General features: G+C 34.7%; 1 long non-coding RNA gene across 2 annotated transcripts; it reads right to left on the reverse strand.

Moving 5' to 3' along the window:
* Window positions 1-4,003: 4,003 nt before the first annotated feature.
* On the reverse strand, window positions 4,004-4,944 carry LOC118749091. 2 transcript variants are annotated; one of them, XR_004994156.1, is made up of 3 exons: window positions 4,508-4,944; window positions 4,336-4,446; window positions 4,004-4,235 (listed from the first exon to the last, which is right to left on the reverse strand). It is a non-coding gene; the product is annotated as an uncharacterized LOC118749091 (long non-coding RNA). The 2 variants fall into 2 exon arrangements; XR_004994155.1 differs by having other exon boundaries at window positions 4,293-4,446.
* Between the last annotated feature and the right edge of the window lie 3,075 nt (window positions 4,945-8,019).

The raw sequence follows: 8,019 nt of genomic DNA on the forward strand, positions 1-8,019 counted from the left end.
TACATAATTTGAAGAACAACAAGGCTTGAGGCCAGCTTTTTTTCGTGTCTGAGTGCACGAAAAGTGAGGTTACTCTGAGGCAGCGCAAGGTGTAATAAATTTTTCCCACCACTTCATTGATGTGGTCCTCACAAGTCAGCTTGGAATTTATAGTAAAACCCAGGTTTCTCACTTTGTCAACCAATTGAAGCTTTGCAGTTCCAACATAAAGGTGGGGAATGTCAGAAAGTAGGATTTTATCTTTGAATATTTGTAATACATACGATTTTTGAGCATTTAGGCAGAGGAGGTTTTCAGCAGACCATTCAAGAATCTAGCACAAGTCCTCATTAAGTTTACGATTAATATCCTGAACCATGATGATATGGTTAGAGATACATATATAATTGAACATCGTCAGCGTAAGCGTGTATACGAACATGTGAGCAAGAGTTGAAAATATCATTTATAAAAATACTGAAGAGGACAGAGCCCTGTGGTACTCCGCAACATGTTCCCACCAACCCTGAAAATGTGTTGCCGACTTTAACTTTCTGCATTTTGTTACTTAAATAACTGTTTAGAAGCTTTACTGCATTTACATCAAATCCAAAATAGTCAGTTAATTTGCCACAAAGAAGGCTGTGGTTGACAGTGTCAAACGCCTTGGGGAAATCAAGGAGACATAAAAGTGTTAGGTGGCCTTGGTCAAACTCTTGACGGATATCGTCCAGTACATTGGTGATGGCAGTCGAGCAAGAGCGAGCAGCTGATTGACAAAGGCTGAGTAGGTTATTATTCTCAATGAACTCGGATATTTGTTGCGCCATAAGCATCTCGAATACCTTCGAAAATCCGGTCAGTATGCCTATGGGTCTAAAATCAGCAGGAACGGAAGCACCAGGTTTCTTAGCTAGAGGGGTAATGATTGCTACTTTCCATCCTGAGGGGAAAGTGCAAGTAGTGAAGCAGTGGTTTACCAGATGGGTGAGACAGCTTATAATATTTGGTAAAATTAATTTTATAAATTTAATTGGGATGCCGTCGGTGCCAATTGCGTTGAATTTTATGCGGTAAATGCAATTAGCTACTTCAGTTTCAGCTACCGATACGAACTGAAATTTCCTTGAGGGCGATGATCTGGAAGAGGCTTTCATGTGTTGTGAGCTATTATGTACTACGGGTCAGTACAGTGGCGACTCTCGTTGTGATAAGATCATTTCTAATCGTCAGCTTAACTAATCAGTTTCCACCAGCTATCAATAGTGAAGAAACATAAACCAAAAGAACAAAAAATAAAAAATAAAATTTGCGTACCATACTGTGAAACCAACAAATAAACAAGAACTAAACCACCAAAAACAAACACCACGTGCAGACGTGGTGCACTAGTAACTAGTAAACAAATAAGACCAAAAAGGAAGGAGAAAAAAAAACAAGTGTACTGAGAATTTACAATAGTTTCGGCTCCACTAACATTGAACAACATGAACGACCCTCCTAATATAGCAATTGGACAAAACCATAAAACCAAAATTTTTAAGCTTAGGACCAAAATATCTCATTATGACCAGAACCAACAACATTAATACACTCTCCAACGTTTCCCCCTTTTTACTTAAAAAGGCTATCGACATTACGTGCAGTGGTGAGGTTGAATAATGTAAGAAAACTCGTAGTGGAAGTGTCTTAATAAAAACAAAAAATCCTGTTCAAGCAAATAAATTAATAACATGCTCTTTCTAACGAAATTACAATTCAAATTACTGAGCACAAAACATTGAATTATTCCAAAGGTGTGATTTACTGTAACGCCCTGCGTGGCATCCCCCAAGACGAAATTTTGGAGGAACTTAAATCGCAAAACGTGTGCCAAGTTGAAAAAATCCTTAAAAAAGATAACAATAACTTGATAGAGACGGGACTAGTGATCTTAACATTCGATTCAACTACATTACCAGAAGATATTCGTATTGGCTATGAAAAAATCAATATCCGACCACATATAGCGCGACCACTCAGATGCAACAATTGCTTTTACTATGGACATATCTCCAAATTCTGTAAAAATAACAAAACATGCCCTTTCTGTGCAAAAGACTACCATTTAAATTCAGAAAGTAAAGAAGAGTGTAGAAACACTAAACTGTGCATCAACTGCACTAAATCCAAAATTACTCCAAACGACCACGCAGCTATAGACAAGAAGTGTCCAATATTTATTAAACAGCAAGAGCTGCAAGCAATAAAAACAACACTCAAAGTTGATAACAACACTGCCTTCACCATTTATCAAGAACGTCACCAACACGATCATGCCACATACTACCTTTCTGTTATTACCACCCAGCCACCGATTGAAGCTAATAGCCAATCTCAACCAACAACCGTATTACCACCTTTCCACCGCGACCAGCTCAACTCAACTCACCCATCAGCACTACAAATCAACACGGACGGCCAGTCGCCACTTACAGCGATGTTGTAATTGACTCCGACTCTGAACCAAATTCAACTACATCAACACGTGATTTAGCTTCGAAAGTCATCTCCAACACCAAACTCAAAATCTTCCCGAGAAATACCTCAAAACGCCTCATATCTCAGTTAAAAAGTGAAAACAAACCAAGTACAAAATCTAATGTCAAACAGTCTGGCAAAGCAACAATTAATTACGAAGGCGAAGAAGCTATGGAGGATTTTTAAGTTTTCTGAGCTGATCCAAAAGAAAATATTTAGCCCTTTTCTTACGACTATTATTTATCAATCACACACATATCTATTATCAATCAACTTATACAACACAACTACAAATTATAATTTACCTATACCCAGTAGAACTTGGGAGCATCGTACGATTGCTCGGTGAGTACTCCCTTGGGAGTATACGAATACTCCCCATTGCTCCCTATGCTTCTGTGTATAAGCGTGTAATTTTGTATACTCCCTTTAACATTGGATGTCCTAGGGGGGGAGTAATCCCTTTTACCTCCTAAACGAGCAATCGGGGAGCACACACAGAATTATCATCCCACAAACCTCCTAAGGGAGCAATACGGGAGTACTCCCATAATAACCTCCCAGAAACCTCCCAAACGAGTAATAAAGGAGTACTCCCATAAAAGTCATCCAATATTACTCCCAAACGAGCAATAAGGGAGGACTCCCATAAAAGTCATCCCACATTCCTCCCAAACGAGCAATAATGGAGTAGTCTCATAAAAGTCCTCCCACATTCCTCCCAAACGAGCAATAAAGGAGTACTCCCATACAAGTCATCCCGAAACCTCCTCAGGGAGTAATTAAAGAGCACTGATTAAAAATGAGTATATTTTCCATTAGGCGAAAACAAGTTTTCGATTCATTTATTTATATTTAAATAAATAATTGTAACAAAAAATTAAACTTATTCTTTTTTCTTGTAAAATGAAACAGATTAAGTACCAGCGAAACTTTGATTTTGTTTTTCCCCCTCCAATAATTGTTATTTTTTATCTTTTATTTAATATCTAGTGCACGATTTCTGAACAAAATTGTGTCATTTTTAATTTTAACAGGCTGATAAATTAAAATTTGATTGGTATAACCGAGCATAGGTATGTAAAATTAAAATGCGTCATTGTTTTTTTTCTCAATATTTTTTATTGATGTCATGTATATTATAGGATTTTTAGCAATTTGCATGAAAAGCCAAAAACTAATTAATTTAGAATGAAATTTCTACTTAAAAACTAGCAGCATTAGTTAAAAAATACCTATAAATAGACTAAGTAAATCAGAAAAACTTACATAAGTAATTTCGAAGTTAACTTTAAGAAAATAACTTTTATCAATTTTCTTAGCGTTAACTTCGAAATAACATAAGTTTTTCTGATTTACTTAATCTATTTATGGGTATTTTAAACTACCACTGTTTGTTTTTAAGTAAAAATTTCATTTTGATTTACGTAATTTTTGGCTTTTCATACAAATTGCTAAATATATATGTCATCAATAAAAAATATTGACGTGCTAGAAAAAAAAACAAAGATACCTAGATATTAAAAAATTACATAATTATTGGAAGGGGGGGGGATTTAAATATCGCTGGCCTGTGGTATCAACAGTAAAAAATTCGATCAAACTAACATTATAACAAATATCTACTTTTTTTAATTTATAAGTTTTTCTATAAAAGTAAGCTTTGCGTTTGTGGAAGGCTTGCTTAAAATTTGCTTCATAGGCCTCGTAAGTTAAGATTTCCTCCTTCAAAGCATCTGTAAAAGAGTATATATTTATAACAAAAGAATTACTGAACAATTTGGTATCATTACCAAAAAAGAACGTATTAAAAAGCTTATAGTTATTAATTGCCACCTTATTTTTTGCGCCATCCCAGTTGATTTTTAAAATTAACTCGTCTCCAAAAATCTCGTCGATAAATTTAAAAATTGGCCTTCTTCCGAACTTGCTTCTTAGATAAGTAATCTGCAATTAATAATTTATAAAAAAATTATAAACATGTGCGTGTATTTTAAAAAATACTTACAACTTCCTGCTCGTTTTTACTTAAAATTAAAGTCTCAGCAGCTTCCAGGTCTTCAACGGAATCCAAGGGGAAAACTCCTAAGTCCTGTTTTTTGGTTTGAGCACTTTTAAAACCTCTTCCAAAAGAACGCTTTGCTTTGAGGCCAGTTGCAAAAGGTACCGATTTTGTTCTTCCAGTCGTTTTAAGGCTTCAGTCACCGGGTCAGTGTCGGTACGAGGTCCACTTACTATATTGCTTGTTCCTGTAATTAAGTATAGTAAACAAAAGATAAAAAGGCGTAACAAACATCATCGCTTAAATAGAAAAAGTCGTGAGTAATAATATTTTTGCATAAAACGATGTGGGGAGTTGCAATTCGATCAAATCCATAATATCAATCAAAAATTGAACTTTGAATTTTTTATTGCTTACGACTTTTTGCATTTCACGTGACGATATGAGGTTTTCTTTTAAATCGGTAAAATATATTTATATATCTACATATATATACCCTTGGGGTCAGCTGATTAAGTCAAGAGACATTTTGACTAATTTGGTTATTTTTCTATTTTTCTGCATACCCAAAAATTTCTAAAAATTGTAAATAAAAAGTTTAAAATTTTTGGGTGCAAATGTAAATTTTTTTGCATAGCGATTGAAGAAAATTCAAACTTTAAAATCGAAAATGTTACTCATACGGAATGTTGGAGTATGTATGAGTACGGCCGTGTACGATATGGCGTATGAGTAACATTATTTTCTCTTGGTAGTAAAAGTCAATCAATCAATTTAATTCAACGTGGCGTATGATAAACTTTTTTGAAAATTATGCTGAGTATTTACAAATTCAGCATAAAACAAATGTAAATACATATGTATGCATAAGTACCAATTATTTAACATACCGCTTCCGTTGTAAAAATGGATCCTATTTGCCCGGACAACCAAGAGGTGCTAGCGCAATCTAAAAGCAGATATATTAGTCAAATAAATTCGTATACAAAAATAATATGCTGTTTATATACAAACCAATAAAACTGAATTGGAATTCGCGGTTTTTTCCATTACTTTAATTTCTTCCCGAGTTGATACGTTGAATTTTTAGTTATTTTTAACCGACTTCCTACAAAGGAGGAGGTTATCAGTTCGTCGGAATATTTTTTTTTTTTTTTTTTTATGTATGTTACCGCATAACTTTGCACCACGCAACGGAAAGGTAGTGTCTCAGAGGTGGTCCCATACTAATTTGGTTTAGATCCGATGATTGGATCATGAAATATATAGATATACATATATTTTTGTTAAGTCGGTTAAAAATTACCTGTTCTCTTATTATTTTTTATTGATAGCTTATTCGGTGAAATCAAAGTTTTCTTAAAGCAAAAGTTTTCAATGGCAATTGTGAAGTATTGGAACAAAGTGGATAAATGTTTCTTCAGCGAGGGGAAACAACTTGCAGTAAATGTTTTTTACTTCAATTTTTGTAATAATTTCGCTTAAAGTGCTCGCTTTGACTATACCCAATGCGCTCTTTGAATCGACGGGATATTGAAAGGAACTTGTTGTGTCGCTAAATAATTTACCAACTACAATCGGCTGTTCATCTTGTTTTGCAAATCCAGTTATTTTCAAAACATCCGATTTTTGCGTTAAACAATAACAATCCGGCGGTTTATTGCTTAGGAAAAAATCACCACACTGGTACTTAGTGTAAATATTAGAATTATTCATACTGCCCATTGGACGAAATATTTTTTCGCTTGGGGGAATAAAACTCCTTTCAATTACGCGGTTGTTTAGTTGCTGAGCTACTTTACACGATTTTCGACAATTTTTTGTAGGTAATTCTCAAATTTATATGACGAAAAGCTGTCCACATTGCCAAAGTTTTGTACGCATTGAGATATGTGTAAGAGATTGTGAACGTTGTAACTTATTCTATCAGCACCAAAAAGTTTTGCGAAGTCTTCAATGTACGCTTCTAAAAGCTGTTGAACGCAATTCAGGTTACTTTGACATACTTTTGGGCAAGATATGAAGCGATATGCCACCATTAATAGCAAGAAATGCTGGTAAAGTTCTTGATCAATCGCATCTTTAAAAATAACGAAACCCGTGTATAACACCACTTGGCGAAACTCCGTGGCTTTCCAACGAGGCAATTCTTCGAAGGATCTACATTTTCGGCCAAACTCCTTTGGTGTGCATTTGCGAATAATTTTCATCCTTTCGTTTATCAAATCTTTTCCAACCAATTTCTTTTTTTTTGTCCAAACTTTTCCCTTGCCATAATAGCATGCAATTTTTTTTGACGACCCCTAAATCAAATAAATGCATAACATCTGAAGGAAATTGTGTCACCATCTTTACACCACACTTTTCTAGTGGATGTGGATATTCTAGAAATTTCGGTACGTGATAATTGGTTGATGTTCGAAAAGCAAAACTTTCGTCGGTCCTCATTTCCCCAGTAGTTAAGCTATAAGCAAGTCGTCTATTTTTACTTACAGCTTTTTGCTGACATTTTGAGCAACCATATGAGCATGTATGTCCAACGGTTCCTGTTAAAAAAGCTCTAGCTGGCGCGTCGCAAACAATAGCTCTAATTTCCGGTTTGAACCATCTTTTAGAACAAAGCATGCCGTTGGTTTTAAGAGAGATATATTCACTAACAAACCTCTCCAAGTACTTCACAACATCTGGGGGCTTGGAGGGTCCAATATACGTGACTATTAAAAACGGCGATGGTTCATTACAATTTGAAATTGCTCCCAAAATTGGCCATAGCGTTTTGCAGGAACTTTTAAAAATTGGCAACCCATCACAAAATATACATATCTAATAATAATTTTTCGCCTTCTATATCCATATTTTCGACTTGAGCGCGAAACGATTTTTCTAACCCAAAATGGATCTACAATCTACAATGATTTCTTTTGGTTGATAACTTTGGAGCAGTGTTTTTTTTGTTGAAGGTAGAGGCAAATTTTCTTTTTTCAAAATAGCGAGAAGCTCATTGCACATTGTCACGACACGATTTTTTATTGCCCATATTGCTAATTTTTTAGTAAGCGATGGCTCTTCGTCGCCATCATATGTCGAGCAATTAGGGCTTTCGCTTTCTTCGTTTACATCAACATTACTATATGCATAATTTTCTTCCGCTTCTGCAATTAAATCGTTACTCACAATTAAATTTTGTAGCTCCTTTTTCGCAAGGCGTCTTAAATGTCTTTTTGATAAAAATTTATCGGAATCTACAAAATCATTGTAGTCAGTAATTAATATATAATAAATTTAAACAAAAGTAATACATACCGATAGCCGTTAATTTAAATTCGCTTTGACTTGCCATTTTTATTTTTTTCACCAAGGAAATGTTTGTTTTATATTGTTTTTCTTTTATGATAAGTTATTCCAAAAGCACACAATTTTTTTTAAATTTCAGTTCATGTGAAAGGAACCCTCCTGGATTTCTCTTTTTACGAGACATCGCTTTTTGTTCCTAAGCGAGTAATACGGGAGTACAAAAA

The sequence above is a fragment of the Rhagoletis pomonella genome, unplaced genomic scaffold (assembly GCF_013731165.1).
Source record: "Rhagoletis pomonella isolate Grant_MI unplaced genomic scaffold, Rhpom_1.0 Rhpom_scaffold_00014, whole genome shotgun sequence".
Lineage (NCBI taxonomy): Eukaryota > Metazoa > Arthropoda > Insecta > Diptera > Tephritidae > Rhagoletis > Rhagoletis pomonella.